This window comes from Vanessa tameamea, chromosome 5 (assembly GCF_037043105.1).
Source record: "Vanessa tameamea isolate UH-Manoa-2023 chromosome 5, ilVanTame1 primary haplotype, whole genome shotgun sequence".
Lineage (NCBI taxonomy): Eukaryota > Metazoa > Arthropoda > Insecta > Lepidoptera > Nymphalidae > Vanessa > Vanessa tameamea.
This window is the reverse complement of record NC_087313.1, coordinates 10,000,001-10,014,097: the sequence shown is the minus strand read 5'-3', so window position 1 is coordinate 10,014,097 and position 14,097 is coordinate 10,000,001.

Below are 14,097 nucleotides of genomic sequence, written 5' to 3'. Positions count from 1 at the left end.
CGCTTCTATAACAAAAGCGATAGAGGACCACTTGCTTAGGATAGAATTTGAAATGACAATAATAACGGAAATAATAGCCGAGTAGCATCGCCTCTACTTGACATTTATGACAGATTATGAATCCAATAATAATCATCGCACACGCCATCTGTCTATTAAGTGACGCAATTTACTTGTAACGGTAAGATTGAAATCCATTAATCGAATAATTGAGGTTAACAGATTATAGAATACATATATTCATATCTTTATAATTTTTTCACCATAAAAGTACCAACTACGTTATTTTGAGAGCTCAAATTGAATAAGTTTCTTTATAACAATAATACTTTTAGATAAAACAATACTATTTAATAACATAAAATAAACGAACATTTTTCATCCCAAATCGTCTGAATCTTCATGAGCATTACTATTGTATGTCCGGCTTTATAATTCGTCACACGTCTCAAAGCCGACTTAATAGCCTGCTTAATTCGAACCAAAGGAAATACGAATTGTTGAGGGTCGGCTTTGATGGCGGAAGAGTCCCTCTCTGTAGTCGTCCAAGGGCACCGTTATTGTATTGCTAATAAAATTTAATGATGTAAACGGATAGCGTGAATTTATCTAACTTAGTATCGTTCAGGGAGTTGAGCGCTGAGGGGAAATCAATTAACAACAATATATCTGTCGCAGATTGAATTATTCGTGTAATGAGATATTGTTGAATTCAAACTTTAAAAGGTTTTATTCATTTTATTAAAGTAATAAAAACTAAACTAAATATAAACTTTACTAAGTAATCTGCAAATGTTCCACTGCTGGGCAAAGGCTTCTTCTCCCGTGAGAAAGTTTGGATCTTATTCACTATGCTTCATATCTAATACGGTTTGTGGTGACAAATGTGGCAAATTTAACCAAACACATGCAGGTATCTTTGCAATGATTTCCTTTAACGTCGAACACGAGATATTTTATCAACACATCTACCATATTTTATAAATATTTACCTTTAAAAACAATGATAATAATTCACTCGTATTTTTTTAAGTACCTATTTAGATCTTAAATATACAAAAATGATGTCTTCCTTTTGGACTGAAAACTAATTGATTTTAAGTGCGTCGATAAAAGTATCGCGTGTCCAAAAACCAATAATAAATATTGGTTCGTTGGTGACATTTGAATAGTGTTCAATAATTAATGATACATCGGTTATTGTGTGCTCTCCGTAATGGACCGATAATTGTCCGTCCAAACAGAACTAACTCTGTTAATGACAAAGGAACTCACACCTTCTCCCCACATATGAAGCGCATAAGTCGAGCCTTTCATTATTTAATTATTAACAATACAATCCACCTAATTCTGATTTGTATTTGACATTTCGATAACATACCGCGTAGCTCCCGGCGCGGCCATTTTGTGACATCTGTCCGCGTATGTGTTACGAACTATAAAATTCAATTTCCCCAATCGGCTAGCTCGGCACATTTATTATTCATAGATCAGTACATGGACGCCCGGCCACTAACAGATGTGATCTTTTACGTGAAGGATATAAAATATGTTATCAATATGAAACTATTTTATATGTGATAACGTAAATCTGTCTTTCAAAGTCCAGTATCCTTCTGTTTTTACTTTGAACTCTAAAATTGAAAAATAAATATTTATCGTAAAATTAAGGATCTAACAAAACAAACAGACCTTTTTCTAACATCAGCTAAAGTATATTTCTTCTTGCGTCTTTTAATACAATTAATTTTTTTCTGTGCAAAATTGTGCGTCTGTTCTTGTCTGTGTTTCCTTTTTTTGTATTGTGTTTTGATTTTTTAGGCTTTGTTACATCTGAATTCTGAAGTATAATTAAATCGAGTTATATAGTAATACTTGACACATGTCTTGTTTTTACTAGAGGACTAATTGAGTTATTAATTACATCAAAATATGCAAAAAAGAATATCTTTAATATCCATCGATCAAATGTTGCATTAATTAAAAACAATTTTGCGTAATATTATCATATCTTGAACAGATAGTTAAAAGACTTGAGTTCGAACTACTGAACATATTAAATAATGAAACCCTATTCATGTCCATTTCTGTAATAGCTATATCGTATCAGCTGGTCGATTTAAATGTATGATCGGTACCGAGTGTTCGCCGTGAGCCAATAAATCAATCCATGTCGTCGGTAATGCACAATCCATTTGCTCGCATGTAGCATAATTGCTGTTAGCGCCGCCCAATGGCCACATTAGCCTGAAACGTTCCCCACGCGTCCGCCCTCGCCCCTACAGAAGCTGAGACGTTTCGAATTAGCCTCCTGGACTCTAATGGCTGATTTTCTAGCTCGCGAAGCCTCGGCAAACGTCCGCGCTTACGCCACTTAAAGGCGGAGAAAATGGCTTAAGTGCTTTCTCTATTATACTTAAGGTCGTTCGTGAAAAGGATAATTTTCAACTCTCGAAATGCCCGCGCGCTCAAATGTTAGTATTATGTGGATAAGATTATTAAAGTAGAATACTATTTAGTTTCCTGCGTCGTTTTAAATTATAAATTACAAATTACTGTATTGACATGAGTCAAGTCGTTTTTAATAAACTGAACATTAGAATATGTTATAGAATTTTATATTGCTAAGTACTTATACAATAAAAAGTATTTAATCAATACATAATTAAAACAATACATGACTTAATAATATATTTTTTCGATCGAAAAATAAGTTAATATGTAATCACTTACAAAAGAATATTCACACTCAGCTAACGTCAAGTGAGATAATATATTTTTAAGTTGGGTAACCTATTGTCAAGGCAAGCGGCGCAGCGCGCGAGGGTCGCAAAATAAAGCTTTTCCAACAAACAATAGTTCCGGCCCTTTGTCGCGCTCCGAGTTGAGTAAACATTAGTAGTTGAGGGCATTGTGAGGACCGCGGCTTAAGAGGTTACGGCCAGATAACTTCCACTTGCCCTCCTTACCTTTTGTTTGTTTGATATATTTTTGTCTTTGTAAAAACTCTTTGCTATATAAAATTTATTTATCTATCTAATGGAAGAATCCGTTACAACCTGGTCATAAAAACTCTACTACAAATACGAATCATAAATAACACAGTAGGTACACAAATACTTACTTTACATTCGTCGGTTAATATTTACTCGTATGGTATTTCACTTTGAATAACGTAATAATAACGTTTGTTTTTTGTTGAATTCACTTTATTAATAATTAATTTAAAAGCTCAACATTACATTCCATAAACTAAAACAACATCGTTCCACTTAAACCGTAAAAGTTCTTTAAAAACGGTAAAGTCACGATCCTATCATAAATTACTATTTCAACATTAACACCTACTTTCCATAATAGCCGATAAACCAAATTTAGTTTTCATGTAACGCACCCTCCGCAGCTACTTATATAATAAGCAATGATCAATGGAGAATAATCCTATTGTGTGACATGCAGACAAAAAAACCATATCTGAATTATTCCGCCACGGTCGCGCTAATATCTCCATTACATTAGGCGTAGAGCGCATTGTTGGCGCCCGCTACTCCGCTTCCTATGCGTATAAAGGATTACGCGTCAAATGTTGACAGTTGCAGAAGAGACAATGAGCGCGTGTGCATTCCGGAGTACGCATAATAGCTAGCTTGTTTATTTAATTTAAGTCACTAGCAACACAATAATGTCGTGTTTTCGCCAGCGGCGTTCCGACTTGAGCGGAGCGCCTCGGGGCAATAAAATTAATGAAGCGTAGAGATGGGACCATTTTACTTGTATTATTCGTCTCCTGCGGGCTGAGACTGGAGCGAATGTCCATTAGTTCTGTTTTAACATGTTAGCGAGGTTGAAACGTTGTAAATGCGATTTACTCTACAGAGGGTGGAGAAGTAGCCGGAGAGATTCGCTCACGATCAATAGTCGAAGCGATCCAATCAAATTTAAAGCTGCACTTAAAGGTCACTTATTTTATATTTACAAGAATCGATTGAACCCAAATTGGATACAAAGGAAAGTACAGTATATTGGATAATATGTGAAATGTTTACCGTCGTGGTCATTTCACTAGTACGAATTTTGGTAGTTACTGCATCCTGGATGATCATTCCCCGGAATAAACGAATACACTTTATGTTAGGCCAGGGTGTATATTTTATTAGTACATATACTTAATATGTATTTTGCGTATGATTTATTATCTACCGTCTTAAGCCAGATCGCCCGCTCCCTCTCTCAAGTATATAAAACAGACTACTGCTCTCTTATAAATAAATCATATTAACATTTAGTATATTCCTTGATCCCAGAATGCGTTCAAAATGCCTCTGTTGCTAAACTAAAAAAACTATATTAAATGAACACTTATGTGCTTTGTGTGTGGCTATTAAGTATAATAATTGAATTAAAGGATAATGGCATACATTGGGAATGAAACGATCCTGACTCTTTTTTGTTATATTATAAAATTTTAAACAATTACAAAATTTGTCAAGAAGTTGTTGTCAATAAGGGTATTTTCGTTTTCGAGCAGGTGGTAGTTTCTTATTTGTCAATCAATAGGTAAATTATGCTTCTACATTAAATCATTTTGAGTTTATTTTTTGAGTATAATCATTTAACTCGAGAAATATTACACTTACTTGCGCCATTAACTACGCCAAGCAGCAATACTATGTACTGTTGTGTCCCGGTTTGAAGGGTGAGTGAGCCAGTGCAACTACAAGCCTAATAACTTAGTTCCCTAGGCTGGTAGCACATTGGAGATGCAATGATTAAAATTTCTTACGGCGCCAATGTCTATGGGCGGTGGCCCATTTGCCCACGGTCCACCTATCTATTTCATAAAAGTTAAAAAATATAGTAAAGATAGTGTATTATATAAAAATACCTGTGATCCTGTTTTTTAATTCTGTCATGAAAAATACCATCGACAATGATATATTATTAAAAAATATGTATATTTATTTTTTATGACATCGTAATTACCTATACATTTGTTTCTACTAATCTGCTGAACTTATTATCGTTGTATAATATTTCTGATGTTAGACGAGAAGAGAAAACTAGAGAACAATGACGGTATTAAAGCGCATTAGCGGTTAACTGATGATCGAACCACCGCGCGGGCACACCACGCGAGGCTAGTGATAACATCTAATCCAAAAACTACAAGGGTGCATCTATATTATACGCGAGGAATTAGCACATTTCGAGTGTACTTAAATGTATTTTGCTGACAACGTACTGCTTCAGTTGTTCAATATGGAGTAATTGGAGCTTATCACTTTCCGTGAAATTTGTCTTTTTCCGTGTTTAAAAATAACTTTTATCAGTTCATGTACTGGAAACCAAAATCTAATAATAATAAATAATGTACTACCTTATATAAATAATGAAACTATACCGTCAGTAAACTTGATTAAAAAAAAATGTTGTATAATATTTGAGGATTATTTTAAGTTTTTTATATGTATTTATTTCTATTATAGGATAAAAGTAGTAATATATCTTACATAAAGACTTTAACCAACATATCATAAAGAGTAACTAAACTCTTAAGCCGTTGTTCGTAGACCTTCGTAGCATATTTGTATTTATAATAATTTATTGTTACTATAATTGCTTATAAGCTGCAGTTAACATTAGATACATTGTCGAAAGACTTAATCGACAAAGATGAATAGAATGACAAAGTCTGTGTTGGTTTTTAATAAAACAACTATGTAACTTTTTAACTTTATAGCAATAAGAAGTTCTTTGTTTAAAGTTTGTTAAAAATAAACATGGGTACTTAAGCTATGAAAAGGTTGCATCACTAAGTATCATGGGCGCTAAACCGTCGCACGCTCATTACACGAACATTTGCTACCACTATTACCATATCAAATGCTTATCTGATGTAACGGCCGTCGAACATTCGGCCAGCGAAGTGCTCGAGACAATAACACGATTAGTAAAATACAGTAACCGGATCCCATACGAGGGATTTGCCGAATTATCGATGCTTATCAGTGCGATGTATCGATACGATGCTTATTTAACGCTTTTAAATCGATTAACGGCGTATTTATCATATGTCGTATTTTCAACCCAGATTGTTAAAACCAGATTATACATGCTCTTATATCATATATGCCCATTGCTAAAGTTAATGCAAAATGGTTTTGACCAATAAAATCATAGTTAGTTGCGTAAAGGTAATCTAGTGAGGAAAGCATGATATGTACATACTCGTGTATAAATTTCTATTCGAACAGTAAAAAGGTTGTTGTCAAGTAGGTATCATAGATTGTAATGTAATCGATTATAAAAAGCCGATTTATTAATTTATATTGAATAATAAATATCCAAAACTAATAGCATTATATAAGAGATACATAAAAATCCACACGCATAAAAAAATTGTCGAGCTATACGCCAATGATAAAGTTTTATGGGACTGTTACGTAGCAACAATAGGCAGAGAACGCGCCAGAGGCTCGGAGGTTTAGTGCATCCGATTTCCATACAAAAACTTCTATTTCCCGAACTAAATGGCACGTGAGAGGACATAAAAATGCGGGAAAACTACACAAAGCTCCACTGCTAGTTGTTAGAGCAACTATTTACTTTTATGGTACCCTTTTTACGGAAAACTATACACATTACATTTTCTAAATGTAGAACATTACCGAGCTATCGTTTTTTTGTTCAGAATTTGTTTAGGTTTACATATATGTGCTTAAAAATTAACTGAAGTTGGGCAAACTTAATTGTTTGAAAAAAAAATCCCTGAAGTATGTACAAAAGTTGCGTTTGATATTTTGTTCCTCCATCGTATTTCGATAAAATGGATTGATTTATTAGTGTATAAGATGAGTATGTCATGGAAAACACAATAGCATTTTTTAAATAATAAATACATAAAAAATACTAAATTCAAAACGTGTTTTTAAAAACTAAGCTTTTTTTTAAAAATACAACATAAATTTAATTCAAAGCTTGAATTATATTGATCCAATCTGAATGTCGTTTTCAACTTAGTGCATTGAATGCGATTTTTATTTTTTATTTGTAGGTTCAGTACGAAAATCGTAAAAAGTTTTCTAGCTCAATGTATCCCGTACACGTCAAACACAACTCGAGCCTACCGACTTGTGCCATCTCCTGAGGAAGTGATTTGTCAGCGCCGCCCCCTCTCGATTGAATAATTCAAATAATCGAGGTATTTATATGTAAATAGCGGGCTACATCTCCATACGAAAGGGCGATCGGTACATAAATTTGGCAAGAAGACGCGAAAACTGCGACGCACCACCGAACTGATTTATTCGCCAAGTTTTGGAAAAAGTGGCTCGCGTCAGGAAATGTTTGTCTAATCGCGTTTATTGCCCCGACCCGGGATTTTTCGCCCCGGAGCACAGGGGGTGAACCGTTCCCATATTACATACCAATATTAGAGGAACGTGAAAACAAGTTTATACGCGTATACGTTTCTTTACATCGCTGCCTCCCAAAAATTGGTGTAATATTTTTTTTAACTTCTTATAAGGTTGAAATTCAAAAGATTATAAATTTGATCATTTAAATAATTTATAAATGAAACACATTAAGTACTTACGATTACAAGAATCCATTTTTGGATTCGAGAAAAACCGACGAATCAATTGCATAAAAATTCAATTATTGCTCAAGACGGTGCAGGCGTGTAGTAATTCATGGAAACAATATCAAAGGTATTTCAAAACGGTTCTCCGTAACGAATATCATATGTTCGTGGCACTCTATTAGTCATTGTGAGCGGCAAACTCATCAATCATACTAGGAGCGCGCTCTAGGTAAAGTGTTAATAATCGTTACCAACACTATTGTTCTTTATTAGGTAGGTACATAATTTGTATTTCGATATAGTTATATATTTTTTTCAGATAGTTATAGAAATAAAATTTAAAGATATTGAAAAAAAAAAACTAAAAATATAATTCATAAAAGTCGCCATCAATTATTTTTACTATTATTATTTTATTATCTTTAAAAAATATTTAATCTTAGAATAATAAGGACTACATTACTGACAATATCAATAGGTATAATATATTATAATGAAATAATGATAGTTGGATATGAATAAAACTATAATTATAAAAAGAAGTAATACTTTTTAATATGTTATGGTATACTCGTAGATAGACCATAGAGAAATAAGTAAGCGAGCAACAAAACGCACTTTATCAGGTGGCAGGAGCTTTATCTCGCTAATGACCAACCCCTCCAGAGTAATAAAAGTCGATATCAACCTCCGCATTCTGACCACTGCACAACATGTCTTGATACTTTATATTTTTTGCAATAAATAAAATGTAAAAATGTAATTTTACGAGTATGGAGATATTAAATCATAGTTAACTACAAAATTAATTTGTGGGAATTACCTAATGATAATTTGCATACATAAATTATATCACGTAAGCTACAAAAAGAAAATGGCGCGCAAATTAAATATAAAACTAATTTCTACCTAAGTAACGTATTTTGTACACATATATATATAATAATATATTATAGCTGTCTTGTAATCGTCGCTTTTTTAATAGTGCTACCATAATTTTAACTATATTTATTAGGATTTCGTTTATGTGTTTGTACTCTTCCCTAAAAGGCTAGATAGACTTATTGTGTATGCCCGAGTGGATCCCTAGGTTTTAGATTGGACCTGCTACGTGGCGCTGTGATCCAGGAAATAAAATAAATACATTTTACTTCAATCGTATGAAGTCGGAACGAGCAGATTGTTACAAATAAATATTTATAAAAGTGAACCATACGACACTAACAAACTGATGTATACGATTTAAAAAGATCTTCTTTTTAGTTATTCAACTTTCATACATTTACAACACTGCTCCAGCGTTGGTTGATGGATTTACTCATTATAGAATTTTTTCCAACATGCAAGTCCAAAAATAGTTTCCTTTCACCACTGAAATCAAAATCAAAATATACTTTATTCAAGTAGGCTTTTACAAGCACTTTTGAATCGTCATTCGTCTGAGCATGAGACTAAATATTATGAACACAAATTTTAATATAAAACGTAAGTACTACTAATAATAATATTATAAAATACACAAAGCAAAAGGGATAAACTATTCCTTATGACTTCTATGCTCCTTGAGATTTAAGATTACATTATTACAAGAGACAGACCTGCTATTGAAGATTAGCAGTAGAATAACTGATGAGCAGAGATGGGAGTTGCTATAAGTTTAGATAGGAACACAGAGCTCTACCACAAGGTCTGCCTACTAGGTTAATCTGAACTTTTGTTAAAATAACTTTTTTTAATTTAGTATTAACTCTAAGAGGTTGCACTCTAGTCTCTAATGCACAACTTTTAAATTTATCAGTCTTATTCTTAAATGTAACCTTCTTATAATTTACATTATCGATTTATAGATATAAAGATAGCTTTCCTAACAGAACAAATGTAGTTTTAAGTACATAATTAAAAGCGCAAGTATCAATAAAATTAATCGCAGTGTATGTTCACTGAAGCGCGGCTGAGAATTAGCGGCGGCGGGAAAGAAAAATGATTGTGACAGTCCGGCGAACACCGCTAATGGAGTCTGCGTCTGCGAAATGTTGCCACTTACAAACACTAAGCTAGTGTGCCGCGAACAAATTACAATGAATGTCATTTAAGTAAAAAGAATGAAATGAATTAATGTATCCGAAGGAGACATTTTCATGGATTTATTGCTGTATTCTTTGTCATAACATCAATAAATTTAATATCTTAAAGCTTCAAAGTATCAAATAAAGCTGCCGTAAAATAGCACATGCGCAAATATCCACGTACATAATATTTGTTCTAAGTAGTTATTTTTCAATAATACCTACAGAGAATATTTTGTTACGAAGTTACTTCTTTTTAAAGAATTTTGTTGGATTTTAATTTACTTTTTTTTATTTTATGTGTAGTTTAATATTATATACTTAATTGTACAATTGTAGTTTTACACACCAACAATCCTAAACGAAAGAAAGCACCATGAAAATTTGCTGAGATTGATTTCGTCATTGATTAGGAATTATAAATTTCTTCTTTATTATTTAACTCATAGAGTAGAAATTGGATAGCCGAAAATAAATAACAAAATGACTTTTATATTATTTCTCGGTTCTAGATAGTATAAAGCAAAGTAGCTTCCCGCCGTCTGTACGCTTAAATCTATTAAACTACGCAACGAATTTTAATACGTTTTTCATCATTAAACAGAGTGATTCATGAGGAAGGCATATAATAAAAGAGAAAGGCCGAAAATTTCAACTTTCCTAGCCGGAAAATCTAATAGTTGTATATAGAGCCTTATATACCCGCGTGAAGCCGAGATGCGTAGCTAGTAATCAATATAAAGCTTAAGCTTGACTTGAACTACTTAAGTAGATCTTAGATCTTATTTAGTTTTGTTATAAATAATATGGACATTATTTTATTGTTGTTTGAATCGTGTTTATTATAAATAGAAAGTTAATTGATGTATTGGAGTATTGTTTGCGTCATATTCTTTATTTAAACTTTATTGGTATAAAAGTAGGACTTAACGCCATGTAGGAATTATCTTCCAGTCTTCAATCAAACTTTGAACTATGGAGATATTAAGAATATTGGCATATTTTGGAAATTACAAATACATTAACATAAATTCCACTAATAAATGGATAATAGAATACAAAGAAATATCAGATTTTTAAAATCCCATGAATAAAACATTTTATACTATTATCTGATGGACTCGAACAAAGTGTCGATTGAAGATTATCAGTTAAATGAACATAGCATTGTGACCGGGTGGTTGATATTTATCAAGTCGAATTTAAATCTCTACTACAATACATGGAGGGAAACGAAATACACTCAAACCAATATCGAGCCCCACCCCGACGATGTCGCACTCCCCTCACAAATTAAGTGTAAAACAAACCTAATGAAATTTAAATATCTCCTCGGCGACGTAATAACTGCACAAATAAAATCATGTCGCTGGGGAGAGTAATCGCTTCTATTGTGTACACATTGTATGAAATTATGGTGATGCCGAATTTCAGAACTTTGTCGCAACAAACATTTCCTTAGCCACCCCTATTTTGCTAACGTTACATTAGTATGACAAGGTAGCGCTTGGGGTTGGGATAGTATAAGAAGGGGCGGGGAAGCTCTCGAGACGGTAATAGGCTCTCAGGGTGATAGACATACCTCTTATTGTTGGCTTGTTAACGAATTAGTTACACTAATGTCATTAAAAATCAAAATTATTATACATTTATTTTAATTTTGATTACGATAAGACGTCAATTATATACATCAAGATAATAATAAAAAATTAAACAAGGACAATAATTAGCAACATTGACTTTTGTAAAAAATCGATTAATCAGCCAATAAGTGATGCACTGATTTTAATATAATCATCAATTATGTTTACCTATTTTTACGCCATTATTAAAAAATCTGATGTAACTACCTAAAAACATATTATTTTTGTATAAAAAACGTAGGAAATATAATTATTCTATCAGATTGTGTAAAATAAGAATTCTAATGAATCTCTTAAAAAAACGTTTCCACTTTCAAAGGGGAGGATACTAATTTTCTTTCGAGTCTTAAAGAAGCTTCCTTTCAAGATGTGGAAAAAAGTTACAATCGAAAAGGAAATTTGCGTTTTAAATCCTCTAATGAAGCTGAGAAGTTTGTAATGGAGGGGCGAAAGGCTGCAAACAAATTGAGGAAAAAAGTTGGAAGGAATCCGCTACGATATTGTCGGCAATGTGCTCTTGAAAATTAAAAAAATGCCTTTTGAAATTATATTTTAAAGTTTCTAATTGGTACAACCTTTGTGGGTTATAAATAATGTTTTAATTCCTAAAATATTCGAAAAATCTTCTTTTTTAATCAATATACAGATAATCTACAATGAAAAATAACTAAATAAGAAAACAAAGAGTCCATTTTGGTATATGTTTTTTACTTATATATATATTTATGTCGAAGTTAAGATATTCTCTACAGAGAATATTTTACATATTGCTTGCCCTATAAATCGAGGTAAAGTTAACGCTTACTGGTAATAAAAGAACATTTCTCTTGTACTAGTAGATGCTGTCACAAACTTTTCTGTAGCAATTTTGAAAAATACAGTTCCCAATAAAGACTTAGTTTCGCGAGTGATGAATAATACATAATGCAAAAATATTATTAAATAATTTTATGATAGCTAAAATTGTTTTTTATATATATATATTTTTATTCTTGTATTTTTAAGGGGCCTTTATAGGCAGCCTATATGTCGGCTCATAGGGTATACATTACCTGTCTAGGTAGAATCCCACTGTGACGAACGTGGTGAATTGTAGTTCTTTTAAGTTATGTATATAGATGTAGTGTTTTTTACAATGTATCATTATAATGAGTATTTTAATGGCTCAAAACTTGATTTTCTATTGTATCCATTGTTGAACTCATCCCTTCATTTTGTATTATTAATTATAAAATATTATTTTATTTATTTTATAAGTTTAACCTTCTTCTAATAAGTTTTGTTTTCCTGTGACCGCGACAATTTGGCGCCCTACGTACGATCGGAAATCTTAAGAGTAAGAAGTATCATAATGTCTCACAAATTTATATTTTATATAGTTTTTAGTAAGAGGTCACTGCCGCCCCTAGCCATTGGTTCTGTAAGAAATATTAACCATCTCTTACATCGCCAATGCTTTACCAACCTTGAGAACTACGATGTTATGTCTCTTTTGCCTGTAGTTACTCTGGCTTAATCACTCTTCAAACCGGAACCCAACAATACTAAATATTATTGTTTGACATTACAAAGAAACCGCAATTAATACTATGAATGTAGACCGTAAAGCTAAATAAATCTTTGGTTAGATTGATTAATTACACAAGTAGCCCTCTTCTGCTGACCTCTTGTACTATGAAAATCATTTGTAAAAGCTTTGCTTATGTAGATTATTGTCTGATTTTAAAATACAGAAATGTATAAAAAAAAAAATGTTTGTATATATATAATTTGATTTAAAGGCATCCGATAGTCATGAAGTGGAAATTCCGTGATAAACCATAATCGACGCGGCGGATGCCACGCGCGTAAGCCATTATACATACAGGTATACGTTGTATAATAAATGTACGCGTCAATTGAAATTATAAACAAACACGTCCTTCATTACTACTATTTTTACTTAATAAGCGTGGTTGTTATACATTACTGATGATTCAATATAGAATTATTTTTGCCACATTAGCGACCAACCGAACTTTTGAATGTGGTCGTTGCGCTGTTACATACAGTTTCAGGGTTCATTTAGGTAAGTCTTAGACACTTGAGGATGTATGCTACATGAAATAGCTACATTAGTAGCTGCACAGTAGTAACTGGTTGTTGTCCCTCACACATAAGCCAACGACGTCAGTTGATAGGTAAAAATGAATAGGTAAATATGCTATAGTCGACTACACAGTCGACTGTAGCATACCAATTTACATTATTAAACCAATTAGAAACGTACCACTGTAACTGAATAAATATCGAGCAGTGAGAGCACTGTTCGGATTTTATTTTAGAATGCTGATTATGCGATTCAGGCTTGATGCCATCCTTCGCTCTCTGCTCGGGCGAAATTATTTGTTAATTTATATTTGTAATGTCGTTGATTCCAAAACGCCTTTGGATCAAATTACAGTAGATGTACTCAATAAAACATCAAATAATTTTGTAACAAAATTTATTTATTTAAATATATCTATTAAAACAAGCTTATGCTACGATACAAATATTATCACTAGCAGCTTGACTGCGTTTAATTCGAACAATATGAGAATGAATATCCAATAATATATATAAAAATTAGTCACGTTTCTACAATTTTAGTAAAGGGAAAACATTTACACCATAGCATAAGACAAATGTGCAAATGTTATAAGCATTGATCTATTAACATGATACATATAAACCTTTTACCTAAGTCGCCTTTTAAACAAGAACTATTTTTGGATATTTTATACGTAAGTATGTAACTTTTTTTTCTTTCAATTTTTTTTTT